The 14372-nt window shown below is 48.3% G+C and overlaps 1 protein-coding gene across 1 annotated transcript in view; it reads right to left on the bottom strand.

Annotated features, from left to right (window-relative positions):
- LOC138522051 (proteasome subunit beta type-8-like) overlaps nt 1-14145 on the bottom strand; it is a 28944-nt gene extending 14799 nt beyond the window's left edge. The window contains exon 1 of the mRNA XM_069635281.1: nt 13994-14145. The gene's annotated coding sequence lies outside the window, so the exon portion shown is untranslated. The remainder of the gene's footprint in view (nt 1-13993) is intronic.
- Between the last annotated feature and the right edge of the window lie 227 nt (nt 14146-14372).

The following is a 14372-nucleotide window of genomic DNA, read 5'->3' as shown; positions in this document are numbered from 1 at the left end:
GCCTGCTGTTACTGGCTGGAGACCCCCAAACCACCAAAAAAAGCATGAGAATAGATTAGCACATGGAACATATCTTTGATCTTGCTGTGTGATCAGATCATCTGTGTGAAAAGTGAAGGTACCCTCCTAGGCTCTTCTAGGTACTATAGATAGGCTACCCTCAAAGTCATCTATACGCACTAGACCAACTAATTTAGTACATTTTCTTGGGGTGACAGACATAGGATCTTGGGATCATAGGAATCTCTAAATGCAATGGACAGGCTACCCTTATAGTCTTACTATATATCTTCTAAGTTCTCTAATTGGCCACCTTCAGGCAACACCAAGGAGACTTGCATATATCTTTATTCAATGAAAAAAACTTTGCTAAAGGGGCGTTATGGTTACAAGTAAAACCAAAAAACCTTAGCAATTCGCCAGTTATGGTAAGCTAAGCAACCATAACTCGCACCACCACTGTGCACTGCTAAGACTAACACCCAGAACATCAAAGATGACATCATGTCAGTTATCCATGGTGCCTGGTGTCTTTCTATTTCTATGGCCTCATTCCCTTCTCGTGTCTACACATAGTCTAATGGAGCCATCCAGGGACTTTTTTTGGGATGTGTCTATGGGAGACACCCATTGGACCTGTTGCCGTCTCAATGACATGTTGCTTTATTAGTTTGTTAATTTCCTCCTCCACCTGACTTTGTACATTAATGGGTATGCCCCGGTAGTGTTGGGCGACAGGTTTTATTTTGGGTTTAATGTGAAGTTGGACTTAGCGGTTTTTTAGCTTCCCAAGTCCCTTGAATACTTTTGGGAACTCTGCTTCGAAGTCATCTTGTCGAGCAAAGTATTTGTGGGCCATCAGTTGATACATGATATGGACTAGACCCATGTCCACTGCAGTTTTGAAACTGAGTATACAGACGCTGTTTACTTTCGTCTTGAGGATATGTAACTGTATCTTTGCAGCGTGGGCCTTGTGTGTGCATCTGGCAGAGATGACACCTTTGCATGGTAGTGGCGTGGTTGCGCCATATGGGTAGATATCAACCGTGGCCTTTTTGAGTTTGGGCGCCTTTGCGACTGTGTTGTGTATCTCCTCGCTAATTATATTAACTGTGGCGCCAGTGTCAAAGAGAAAGTCCAGTGGCGTGTCATTGACCTCAATGGCTAGAACTGGGCTATGCAGGGTTGCAGTGGTGTTGTTCAGAGCCCACACATACCCCTTTTTCAGCTGGTCCTCATCTGAGGAAGGCGACTCGCTACTGGAGGGCGACTTCATTTCAATGTAGCGGACATAGCACTTGCGCCCACCGCGTTGGGAGCCTTCAGACAGCCTATACTCTCCTCGTGAGTATGTTTTCCTTTGGTCCCGTTCATCTCGACTCTGCCATCTAAGGTCTGAGTCTGATCCTGCTTCGCAAGGACTTGGCAGCAAAGACTTCCTTTGCCCTCTAAGACTTCTCTGGCTTGTAGAGTGGATGGGGGCATTCTTGCACATGGCTCTGAAGTGGTTGTAACCCCACATGCAGCGCATTATTGTCCCAGAGTGGGGCAGTCTCCTGTATGAGGGTATTCATACCCGCACCTGTAGCATGTGGCGTCAGGGCGTCTAGGTTGAGGGTTTGGTGATGTGAAAAGCTTGTTGACTGCTTCTTGATCAGTGGATTTTCACTGTATGGTGACTTTACCCAAATTGTCCAATTGAGATTCCACTGCTGTCGCCATGCGTGCCAAGCCGAGAATTTCTTTGAGCAACCGTTGTTTCTGCAGGAGCTTTTTCCGAAGACCCTGGGACTCACACCCGCAAATACCTGAGACTGTAGGGCCTCGTCATTGGAGTATCGATGGAATTCACAGTGCTTCAGCTTTATGCATAGTCACATTACAAAATTGTCTAAGGCATGTAGTGTGAAACATATGTCTTTAATAATCTACATTGGTAAGTGGTGTGAAATATTCCGTTAACGAAGGCCGAATATATAGTCCACCACATCTCGTGATGGGGACGAGGGTTTGCTTTCCCATCCCTCCTTCACTAGACTGAGCGGACCTCATACAGAGTGTCCAAACAGAGGCTCAACAGGGCTAAACCCTACTCCCTGTAGGCGAACAGAAGCTATGGCAGGAGAATATCCCATTTTCTCCTCAGTTGCTCTTCCAAGCCACCTATCATGCCTTTCCGGGTCAAGTTGAACCACTCAACAAGCCCATTGGTTTGTGGATGGAAGGAGTTAGAGAACCGGTAGGTGACTCCACACTCTTCCCACATAGCCTTCACATATGCTGATGTGAAGTTTGATCCACTGTCAGAAACGACTTCCTTGGGGAATCCAACACGGGAGAAAATCCCAATCATAGGCTTGATATGATATATGATCTTTATAACGCGCTTAATACCAAGAGCGCTGACCCGGGGATCGAACCTGTGTTGCTCTGTGTCGTCTTGCTTCCAAGGCGAGCACATTGCCCCTGAGCTATCCTGCCGAGACAACCAGGGGGGCTTTGATGCTCCTTAGAGGGACACTCTCAGTGTATCTTGTGGCGTGGTCTACCACCATCAAGATATATCTGTTCCCTGAGCTGGTTTGAGGATCCAAAGGACCCACAATACCCATGCCTATTCTCTCAAAAGGCTGCCCAACCACGGGTAGTGGAACTAAGGGGGCCTTTGTGGCACCACCTGACTTGCCAGAAGCTTGACCGGACAAATTCCTTAACTTTCACACCGAACTGCAGCCAGTAAAAGTGCGCAGACAACCGGTCTGATGTCTTAGTCACTCCCAAGTGACCCGCTAAAGGTATTTGATGAGCCAAATCCAAAAGGAACTTTCTGTGGCTTTGGGGAATCACCAACCTTCTGGTGCCCTCGCTCTCAGAGTCTTTTGGCTCACTGTACAGGAGTCCATCCTCCCAGTACACTTTGAACAGTCCAGGTGCCTTGCCCTTAGCCTGCTCCCCTGCCTGCTTCCGCAGACCCGCCAGAGTGGGACACTCTTTCGGGGCTGTGTAGAAGTCAGTCTGATCTGGGCCCCCAGCTGATGCAAACTCTTCCAGCTTGGGCAGACCCTTCGGATCTGCGCCTACCTGGTCCTCCACCTCAGGTTCCTGCGCTGCTACAGGCAACTCTAAAGTCACTGAGTCCCCTGCAACCAAAGTAGGGTCCTCAGTGTCTACCAGTCCCTCTCCGGCTGGAATAGGGTGACTCAGTAGGCTGTGTGAAAGGACTAGGGGTTACCGGCCACGCCGGTCCTTCCAACAAGCCCTCTGGAAGCACTCCAGGCCCTAAGGCTTTCAGAGCGTTCAATTTGGTGTTCTCTTTGGCCCTCAATCGTGTAGCCGCTGCAACTATTTCAGGATCAGGTAGATCATTACCCAACAGACATGCAACAGGGATGGAGTCTTTCTCCGCTACACCGTGCTGGATCATTTCACCTCACCAGCTGAATGCTACTATCGCCAAGTGGCACTTAGTCTTACCATCAAACCCATTTACACACAAATCAGGCCGAGCAATAGTGACGCTAGCCGTGGTGTCTCGGACCGCAGGTGTTTTGTGTCCATTGATATACACATGTTCTAGATAGAGTTGATAATTATTGGGAACTGGGGTTTCTTCTGGAGACCCGGTACTGTTCCGACTCAATATAACCAATCCACATTTGGTTACTGCCTGGCCTAGTGGGAATTCCACGAGTCCAACATTCACTATGGCTTGCTTGGGTAAGCGTGTGCAAGCATGATCCCCTTTCCTATGGCCCAGCTCCTTCCACACAAAACAACCTTTGGGAGGTGAGAAGGCAGGTGTCCCAGTGTTAGGGGTGCCTGCGCTCTTCTTTTCAGGGTGCACGGCTGAACTAGTGTTTGGGGATTTCCCTTTGCTCTTTGGGAGACCTGACATTGAAGAGGATTTGGTTGGACCTTTGTCCTTCCCATCCTTGTTTACTTTTTGTCCGCCAATTTCTCTTCCGGTGTGGGTGTGCCCACCTGAGCCTTTTTCTGGACTCAAGTACTCACAAACCTGTCAGCAGTATTTGCAAGCTCCCTAGGGTCTGTAATAGTCTTGTCCACAAGATACTGGTGTAGGTCAACCTCACAATTTTTCAACACATGCTCACACGCAATCAAATTGTACATCCCTGTGTCAACTTTGTTACCACTCACCCACCCGCTCAGATATTTCAACGAGAAGTGTGTGAACGCTTCAAATGTCTGCCCACTTTTCTTTCCAAGCTCTCTGAAGCTCTTGAGATACTATTCTGGGATTTTACAGAACTTCCTGAGGAGGGATACCTTAATGCTGTCATAAACGGGCCTTTCCTCAGGAGTTAACTGAAGAATAGTATCAGACCCTGGTGTCAGTAAGCGACTCATCAGGGCTGCACCCCACAGTACCTCATCCACCTCCTGTAGCTGGAAAGCCAGTTCGAGCACTTCAAACTGTCAAAAATATCCTTCCCCACTTCATAAACCTGTACTAAGTCTGTGGGGATGTTCCATGGGGCATATCCCGGGCACTCTGGTTTGAGCCACTACTGCTGCTTTCGCTAGAAGCGGATCTATTGGCCTCCTTCTGCTCTTCAAGTGCCCGTTTACGCAGCTCTAAGGTGACCATGTCCCGCTGTTTCTGTTCCTCAAGCGCTAGTCTCCTCTCCTTGAGCAGGAGCTTTCTAGCCGCTACCTCATTAACAGCCGGAACAATTACTGGGCCACTTAGAGACTGTGCTGAGGCCTGGGAACTGCAGGATGCCACACTAGCCCCCATCCTCACTGAAACCCTTGAGTGTTGAGAAACCACACTTGCCCCCCGGCGGGATGATTGGCGAGACACACTGCTCGCGTGGTTGTCCTTGTCATTTTCCCCTCTGGAAGGTCTTGTCTGTTCGGGTACACAGTGCCTAGCTCGTCCCCTGGGGTCTTCTCCCCAACCGCCCTCGCTTTTACCCAAGCTTGTAGGCTGGTCAGCAACTCAGGTTTATTAGTGCAGTGGGGAAGTCCCCTCTCTTGAAATAAGACGCACAAGACATCCTTGTTCCTGCCTTTTACAGTCTCCATGTCAAACTCCATGACTATTACTAATACCCAGCAGTGACTAAACGTTGCCAGCAACAGTACTTTTATCATTGGGCGACTAAGCTGTGCGCAAGGCTCCAACTGATCCGACCGCTTGCTACCAATGTGACAAATCAACTTTCGGGGCACCACTGATCCAGGCATAAATATCGGTTTCTAAACCATCAATCAGCCCCACACCTCTAGTTCACCAGAAGGGATCCGAACAGATTGGAACACAAGTCAATTATAAACCTCCTTGTCCCAATTTTTGGTAACGTGGACGGAATGGCAGGCTTATCTCGGCAAGGTTGTGGATCGTTGGTTAGTTGCAAAACAGCGAAAATACAATTACCCCCCAATAATAAAAGGGACTTTCCAGTCATGGTTGTATACAAATATCTACTTTATTATTACTATAACAGATAGTTCTAGCACACTACAAAATACAACCCACTCTGTGAAGGAACCCAGAGGACAGACAGTTTCACGAAGGAAAGGGATGCACTCTGGATATTGATGGTAAAGTAATCAGTTTTACTCTTCAAGGTTATTTGGTTTCAGCACCAAGGGTGAAAGGGTGGTAACTGTCTCTAGGGGCCTTTGGAGAAGGACCAGGGGGCAGAACCACAATGTTCCTGGTGCTTAGGAAGTTCTTGATGCTCGACAGCATCGAATTGGTTCCAGGGCACTTGGCAGCTCCTAAAATAGAGTTCGAGATGGGAGATAGCTGCGAGGAACAGGCAGCAGGCTGTTCGGCAAGCGAGGCTGAACGGAAGGCTACAGGCTGACCTATACAGTGGCTCTGGGTCAAGAATCGTCTCTGTGCTGGTTGGTGGATCTGGAATGCTGGTCGAGGCATCTCGAACGGCTTGAGTTACTGTAGCGTGCCAACAGTCAGCGGTGCAGCCGGTTGCAGTTGGAGGACTCGACTGTCTCAAAAAATGTCCGTAAAATATGGATGCTGGTTGATGCTTGTGTGGCACTCCTAGCTTCTTCACAGGGCTTGTGTCGTACCTTTCAAGGCGGATGGCCCAAAGCTTAGGAGAGTGTTTGCAGGCAAAGCCCTTGTCCTTAGTTCAGATACTCTCCAACACTTCCCACCTAGGAAGCGTGCTGGCAAAACCGAGCAGGGTATTCTGTGTGCTGAATGGGTACAAGTTCTGGAGCTGCTGGACGGGTCCTCTGAGTCCGGTATCTCCCTCAGTTCCCTGTGAGATGTTTAGGGGAGGGATATTGCTTCCCTCTTGGACCTCCTGGCCTTCGTTCACTGGCGGAAGATGTAAGGTAGACTGTATATTCAGCCCGGGTCCAAATGATTCCTTCTTCTTACTCCTTTTAATTCGTTGGATGATCTGCTAAGTGGTGGGTTCAGCCCTCTTTTAAAGCCAAATGGGCCCCAGTGGTTGGTGCAGGCTAAGCCTACCTTAATGAACCAATCCTGGGTCCCCACCAACAATCTTCTGTTATGCCTGAGGTCAGGACCAGAGTGCTCTGCAGCAGGAAAAGGTGAGGGGTGACAACATATACCCAGGTCCCACCCAACTTTCTGTCTGTTGTAGATCAAAGTGTCCCTCTGGTTAACTGAGCCCTCTGCAACTTTTGATTAAAGTGCAGGTTTCGCTTGAAGTATGTGGTGAGAGCAGACTTCTTGTCTCCCCCAAATCACATACTTCTCCCCTCTGAAAGGGGTCAACTCTGCAGGAGTTTGCCTGCAGTAAATAGTTGACCCAGAGATGCATTTCACCGCCTTTCATACAGAGCGGTGGGAACTAGCTTCAAGTTGACACATTGCATACCAAAGGGGTGTTAGACCGACCATTCCTATTGTCTATTCTGGCAACCAAGCCACTTCAGTAGGGTTGCCTTAATTATTCCTATTTAGTATGCACTGCCACCAGCCAGATTAGACAAAGGAAAAGCAGATCCATGGAGCATTTGATATTTAAATTAGGCTGCCCATGGCTGGATGAAGGTGTGCTTTCCCCCTTATTGGCTGTCACATTCCAGCTGAATATGACAGGGAAACACAGCATCTGTAGGCAGTGTCTTCCGAGAGTACATGTGACTATGCATTTTGTGCGGGAAGCAGAGGAAAGGGGTGCAGAATGGCCTCACACATTTCTTGGAGGTTGATACCCCATCATTCATTTTCATTATTAAAAAATCAAAAAGCCCAAGCGAGCACGCTCTCCCTGTGTGGATGGTCGAGTTCCTCACATGGGGGTACAGAGAGGGGATAATGTTGAAGTGTACAAGGAAAATATAATGTTGGGGAGTACAGGGAGAGGATAATTCTGGGGTGTATGAGGAGAATATAATCTTAGGGTGCAGGGAGAGGATGATGCTGCGCTGTACCAGGAAGGTCTAATGCTGTCTCTAAAAGGAGAGTCTAATACTGGGTGGGTGAGGCTAAAGCTGTGGTGTAGATGCTAATGCTGGGGTGTAGAGGGAGAGGCTAATACTGGGGTGTAGATGCTAATGCTGGGGTGCACAGGGAGAGGATACTGCTGGGGTGTACAGGGAGGGGCTAATGCTAGGGTCTACAGGAGAGAGAGAGATGCTTATGCTGGGGTGTAGAGGGAGAGGCTAATACTGGGGTGGGTGAGACTAAAGCTGGGGTGTAGATGAAGAGGATACTGCTGTGGTGTACAGGGAGAGGATAATGCTAGGGTCTACAGGAGAGAGAGAGAGAGAAAGAGAGAGAGAGAGATGCTAATGCTAGGTGCACAGGGAGAGGATAATGCTGGGGTGTACAGGGAGAGGATACGGCTGGGGTGTACAGGGAGGGGAAAATGCTGGGATTCACAGGGATGGGATAATGCTGAGGTGCGCAGGGAGGGGATAATGATGGGGTGTAGGGGGAGGGGGTAATGCTGGGGTGCACAGGGAGGGGCTAATGCTGGGGTGTAGAAGGAGTGGATAATGCTGGGGAGTACAGGGAGGGGATAATGCTAGGGTGCACAGGGAGTGGGTAATGCTGAGGTGCACAGGAAGGGGGTAATGCTGGAGTGTAGAAGGAGAGGATAATGCTGGGGAGTACAGGGTGGGGATAATGCTGGGATGTAGAGGGAGAGGCTAATACTGGGGTGTAGAATGAGGGGGTAATGCTGGGGAGTACAGGGAGGGGATAATGCTGGGGTGTACAGGGGGGATAAGCTGGGGTGTACAGGGAGGGGATAATGCTGGGGTACAGCAGGAGGGAATCATGCTGGGGTGCACAGGGAGTGGGTAATGCTGAGGTGCACAGGAAGGGGGTAATGCTGGAGTGTACAGGGATGAGATAATGCTGGGTGCACAGGAAGGGGCTGATGCTGGGGTGCAGAAGGAGGGGGTAATGCTGGGTTGTACTGGGAGGGGATAATGCTGGGGAGTACAGGGAGGGGATAATGCTGGGGGGTTCAGGGAGGGGATAATGCTGGGTGCACAGAGAGGGGATAATGCTGGGGTGTACAGGGAGGGGATAATGCTGGGGTGTACAGGGAGGGGATAATGCTGGGGTGTACAGGGAGGGAATAATGCTGGAGTACTGAGGGATGGGGTAATGCTGGGGTGCACTGGGAGGGGGTTATGCTGGTGAGTACAGGGAGGGGATAATGCTGGGGTGTACAGGGGGATAATGCTGGGGTGTACAGGGAGGGGATAATGCTGGGTGCACAAGGAGGAGATAATGCTGGGGTGTACAGGGAGGGGATAATGCTGGGATGCAGAGGGAGGGGATCATGCTGGGGTGCGCAGGGAGGGGATAATGCGGGGATGCACATGGAGGGGATAATACAGGGGTGCACAGGGAAGGGATAATGCAGGGGTGCAGAGAGAGAGGATAATGCAGGGATGTACAGGAAGTGGTTAACTCTGGGTGCACAGAGAGAGGATAATGCTGGGGAGTACAGGGAGTGGTTAACTGCGGGTGTACAGGGAGGGCTTTGTGTAGGAGTGTACAGGGGAGGATAATCCAGGAGTGTACAAGACATGGTCAGTGCAGGAGTACATAGGGAGAACCTAGTGTTAGGGTGCACCGTGAGAGGATAACAGGCAGGGGAAGGCAAGATATAAGGGGTTCAAAGAGGGGTGATATAAGGGTTCTGCAGATAGGGGAGATATAAGGGGTACAAAGTGGGGAAATATAAGGGGTGCAGAGAGAGGAGATATAAGGAGTGCAGCGAGGGGAGTTATGAGGGGCGCAAAGAGGGGAGATATAAGGGGTGCATAGCGGGCAATATAAGGGGTGCAAAGCGGGGAGATAAAACAGGAGGAAAGAGGGGGTTATAAGAGGTGCAGAGAGGGGACAGATAAGGGATGCAGAGAGAGAGGTTATGAGTCGTGCAGAGAAGGGGGATATAAGGGGTGCAGAGAGGGGAGATATAAGGGGTGCAAAGAGGGGAGATATAAGAGGTGCAGAGAGGGGAGATATAAGGAGTGCAAAGAGGGGAGATATAAGAGGGGCAAAGACGGGATATATAAGAGGTGCAGAGAGGGGATGTATAAGGGGTGCAGTTGAATACTTCAGTGTTACCAATACAGTCAAATAAAGAGATAAAGATATGAGGGAGAGATGTAATCATCTGAGCTATGTAAATACAATACTTCAGGAGTAATACAGCAGAGGGTGGAGATGTGAGATTTGAGCAAGATGTTTAAGTACCCCAGGAGTATGAAGATAAAACCGGTGTAGGGGAGATATGATAGAGATTTTTAAATCACTCAGGAGGATAAACACAGCGTAGAGTAGAGAGGGGAAATATGTGAGAGATGTTTAAATAGCTCAGGTGGATATACACAGCGTGGTGTACAGAGGGGGAGATATGATTGAGATGTTTAAATAGCTTAGGAGAATATACACAGCGTAGTGTAGAGAGGGGAGATATGAGAGAGAAGTTTAAATAGCTCAAGCGGATATACACAGCGTAGTGTAGAAAGGGGAGATATGAGAGATGTTCAAATAGCTCAGGCGGATATACACAGCGTAGTGTAGAGAGGGGAGATATGAGGGCGATGTTTAAATAGCTCAGGTGGATATACACAGCGTAGTGTAGAGAGAGGAGATATGAGGGAGATGTTTAAATAGCCCAGGCAGGTATACACAGCGTAGTGTAGAGAGGGGAGATATGAGAGAGATGTTGAAATTCCTCAGGAGGTTAAACGCAGCGTAGTGTAGAGAGGGGAGATATGATAGAAAAGTTTAAATAGCCGAGGCGGATATACACAGCGTGGTGTAGAGAGAGGAGATATGAGAGAGATGTTTAAATAGCTCAAGCGGATATACACAGCGTAGTGTAGAGAGGGGAGATATGAGAGAGTTATTTAAATACCTCAGGCGGATATACACAGCGTAGTATAGAGAGGGGAGATATGCAGGAGATGTTTAAATAGCTCAGGTGGATATACACAGTGTAGTGTAGAGAGAGGAGATATGAAGGAGATGTTTAAATAGCTCAGGTGGATATACACAGCGCAGTGTAGAGAGGAGAGATACATATGATAGAGATGTTGACATTCCTCAGGAGGTTAAACACAGCGTAGTATAGTGAGGAGAGATATGAGAGAGATGCTTAAATAGCTCAGGTGGATATACACAGAGTAGTGTAGAAAGGGGCGATATGCGGGAGATGTTTAAATAGCTCAGGCTAATATACACAGCGTAGTGTAGAGAGGGGAGATATGAGAGAGAATTTTAAATAGCTCAAGCGGATATACACAGCATAGTGTAGAAAGGGGAGATATGAGAGATGTTTAAATAGCTCAGGCGGATATACACAGCGTAGTGTAGAGAGGGGAGATATGAGGGTGATGTTTAAATAGCTCAGGTGGATATACACAGCGTAGTGTAGAGAGAGGAGATATGAGGGAGATGTTAAAATAGCTCAGGAGGTTAAACACAGCGTAGTGTAGAGAGGGGAGATATGATAGAAAAGTTTAAATAGCCGAGGCGGATATACACAGCGTGCTGTAGAGAGAGGAGATATGAGAGAGATGTTTAAATAGCTCAAGCGGATATACACAGTGTAGTGTAGAGAGGGGAGATATGAGAGAGTTATTTAAATACCTCAGGCGGATAAACACAGCGTAGTATAGAGAGGGGAGATATGCAGGAGATGTTTAAATAGCTCAGGTGGATATACACAGTGTAGTGTAGAGAGAGGAGATATGAGGGAGATGTTTAAATAGCTCAGGCGGATATATACAGCGTAGTGTAGAGAGGAGAGATACATATGATAGAGATGTTGACATTCCTCAGGAGGTTAAACACAGCATAGTATAGTGAGGAGAGATATGAGAGAGATGCTTAAATAGCTCAGGTGGATATACACAGAGTAGTGTAGAAGGGGGCGATATGCAGGAGATGTTTAAATAGCTCAGGCTGATATACACCGCGTAGTGTAGAGAGGGGAAGATACATATGAGAGAGATGTTGAAATTCCTCAGGAGGTTAAATACAGCATAGTGTAGAGAGGGGAGATATGCAGGAGATGTTTAAAGAGCTCAGGTGGATATACACAGCGTAGTGTAGAGAGGGGAGATATGAGGGAGATGTTTAAATAACTCAGGCGGATATACACAGAGAAGTGTAGAAAGGGGCAATATGCGGGAGATGTTTAAATAGCTAAAGCTGATATACACAACATAGTGTAGAGAGGGAAGATATGAGAGAGATGTTTAAATAGCTCAGGCGGATATACACAGTAAAGTGTAGAGGGGGGAGATATGAGGGAGATTTTTAAATAGCTCAGGCGGATATAGACAGCGTATGTAGAGAGGGGAGATATGCAGGAGATGTTTAAATAGCTCAGGCGGATATACACAGCGTAGTGTAGAGGGGAGATATGAGGGAGATGTTTAAATAACTCAGGCGGATATACACAGAGAAGTGTAGAGAGAGGAGATATGAGGGAGATGTTTAAATAGCTCAGGAGGATATACACAGGGTAGGGTAGAGAGAGGAGATATGAGGGAGATGTTTAAATAGCTCAGGCAGATATACACAGCGTAGTGTAGAGAGGGGAGATATGAGAGAGATGTTGAAATTCCTCAGGAGGTTAAACACAGCGTAGTGTAGAGAGGGGAGATATGATAGAAAAGTTTAAATAGCCGAGGCGGATATACACAGCGTGGTGTAGAGAGAGGAGATATGAGAGAGATGTTTAAATAGCTCAAGCGGATATACACAGCGTAGTGTAGAGAGGGGAGATATGAGAGAGATGTTGAAATTCCTCAGGAGGTTAAACACAGCGTAGTGTAGAGAGGGGAGATATGACAGAAAAGTTTAAATAGCCGAGGCGGATATACACAGCGTGGTGTAGAGAGAGGAGATATGAGAGAGATGTTTAAATAGCTCAAGCGGATATACACAGCGTAGTGTAGAGAGGGGAGATATGAGAGAGTTATTTAAATACCTCAGGCGGATATACACAGCGTAGTATAAAGAGGGGAGATATGCAGGAGATGTTTAAATAGCTCAGGTGGATATACACAGTGTAGTGTAGAGAGAGGAGATATGAGGGAGATGTTTAAATAGCTCAGGCGGATATACACAGCGTAGTGTAGAGAGGAGAGATACATATGATAGAGATGTTGACATTCCTCAGGAGGTTAAACACAGCATAGTATAGTGAGGAGAGATATGAGAGAGATGCTTAAATAGCTCTGGTGGATATACACAGAGTAGTGTAGAAAGGGGCGATATGCGGGAGATGTTTAAATAGCTCAGGCTGATGTACACCGCATAGAGAGGGGAAGATACATATGAGAGAGATGTTGAAATTCCTCAGGAGGTTAAATACAGCATAGTGTAGAGAGGGGAGATATGCAGGAGATGTTTAAAGAGCTCAGGTGGATATACACAGCATAGTGTAGAGAGGGGAGATATGAGGGAGATGTTTAAATAACTCAGGCGGATATACACAGAGAAGTGTAGAAAGGGGCAATATGCGGGAGATGTTTAAATAGCTCAGGCGGATATACACAGTAAAGTGTAGAGGGGGGAGATATGAGGGAGATTTTTAAATAGCTCAGGCTGATATAGACAGCGTAGTGTAGAGAGGGGAGATATGCAGGAGATGTTTAAATAGCTCAGGCGGATATACACAGCATAGTGTAGAGGGGAGATATGAGGGAGATGTTTAAATAACTCAGGCGGATATACACAGAGAAGTGTAGAGAGAGGAGATATGAGGGAGATGTTTAAATAGCTCAGGAGGATTTACACAGCGTATGGTAGAGAGGGGAGAGATAAGGGAGATGTTTAAATAGCTCAGGCGGATATACACAGGGTAGGGTAGAGAGGGGCGATATGAGGGAGATGTTTAAATAGCTCAGGCGAATATACACAGCGTAGTGTAGAGGGGGAGATATGAGGGAAATGTTTAAATAGCTCAGGCGGATATACACAGGGTAGGGTAGAGAGGGGCGATATGAGGGAGATGTTTAAATAGCTCAGGTTGATATACACAGCGTAGTGTAGAGATGGGAGATGTGAGAGAGATGTTGACATCCCTCAGGAGGATATACACAACATAGGGTAGAGAGGGGAGATATTGGAATCCCTCAGGCGGATATACACCGCGTAGTGTAGAGATGGGAGATATGAGAGAGATGTTGAAATTCCTCAGGATGTTAAACACAGGGTAGTGTAGAGAGGGGAGATATGAGGGAGATGTTTAAGTACCCCAGGTTTCGGTGGGGTCGGTTTATTGCATTAGAGGTGTGGTCTTAGAACAAGCGCCCATCCCATGAAACTTCCGTGGGTGGGTGGGCCGGGTCAGAAGGAAGGCCTGCATCGGAAGGAGGGGGGGTTGCACGCCCTCGCCCCCTCCCAGCTGCCGTGCTGGCACTGCAGGAGCAAAAACTAAATGTAAGAAGAAGAGTAGGCCTGCCCCCCATCCCCCCCAATAAGACATCACATTAAATGATTATGCCCGCCTCGGGAATCCCCGGCTCTCCTTACCTCGAGCCCCCTGGGCAGGGCCATGTGTCCCCCCAGCAGCTCCCTGCAGGAACCCAGGGGCCTCTCGTCCTGGTTAATGCCCAGAGGCAGAGCCCAGTCCCGGGAGCCGGGGAGAAGGTCCAGCAGCGCCATTGCAACGTGTCCCTCACTCTGCCCTGCGGCTGCCTGTGCCCTGCCCTTCCCCACCCCCACCCCACCGGGCCTCTACCCTGCCCTGCCCCACCCCACCCCACCGGGCCTCTACCTGCCAAATAGAAACTGAAAGGAAAGCATGAGCGAAACCACGGAGGGGAAACCCAGAGAGGGTGTTACCAGGCGCAAGAGGCGGGGGAGGGAATGGAGAGGGGGAGGGGGGAATTTCTACAGACAGTTGTTTGTG

The sequence above is a fragment of the Ambystoma mexicanum genome, chromosome 13 (genome assembly GCF_040938575.1).
Source record: "Ambystoma mexicanum isolate Mex_15411 chromosome 13, UKY_AmexF1_1, whole genome shotgun sequence".
Lineage (NCBI taxonomy): Eukaryota > Metazoa > Chordata > Amphibia > Caudata > Ambystomatidae > Ambystoma > Ambystoma mexicanum.
The sequence above is the reverse complement of the archived record's forward strand: the minus strand, read 5'-3'. Positions and strand labels throughout refer to the sequence as shown.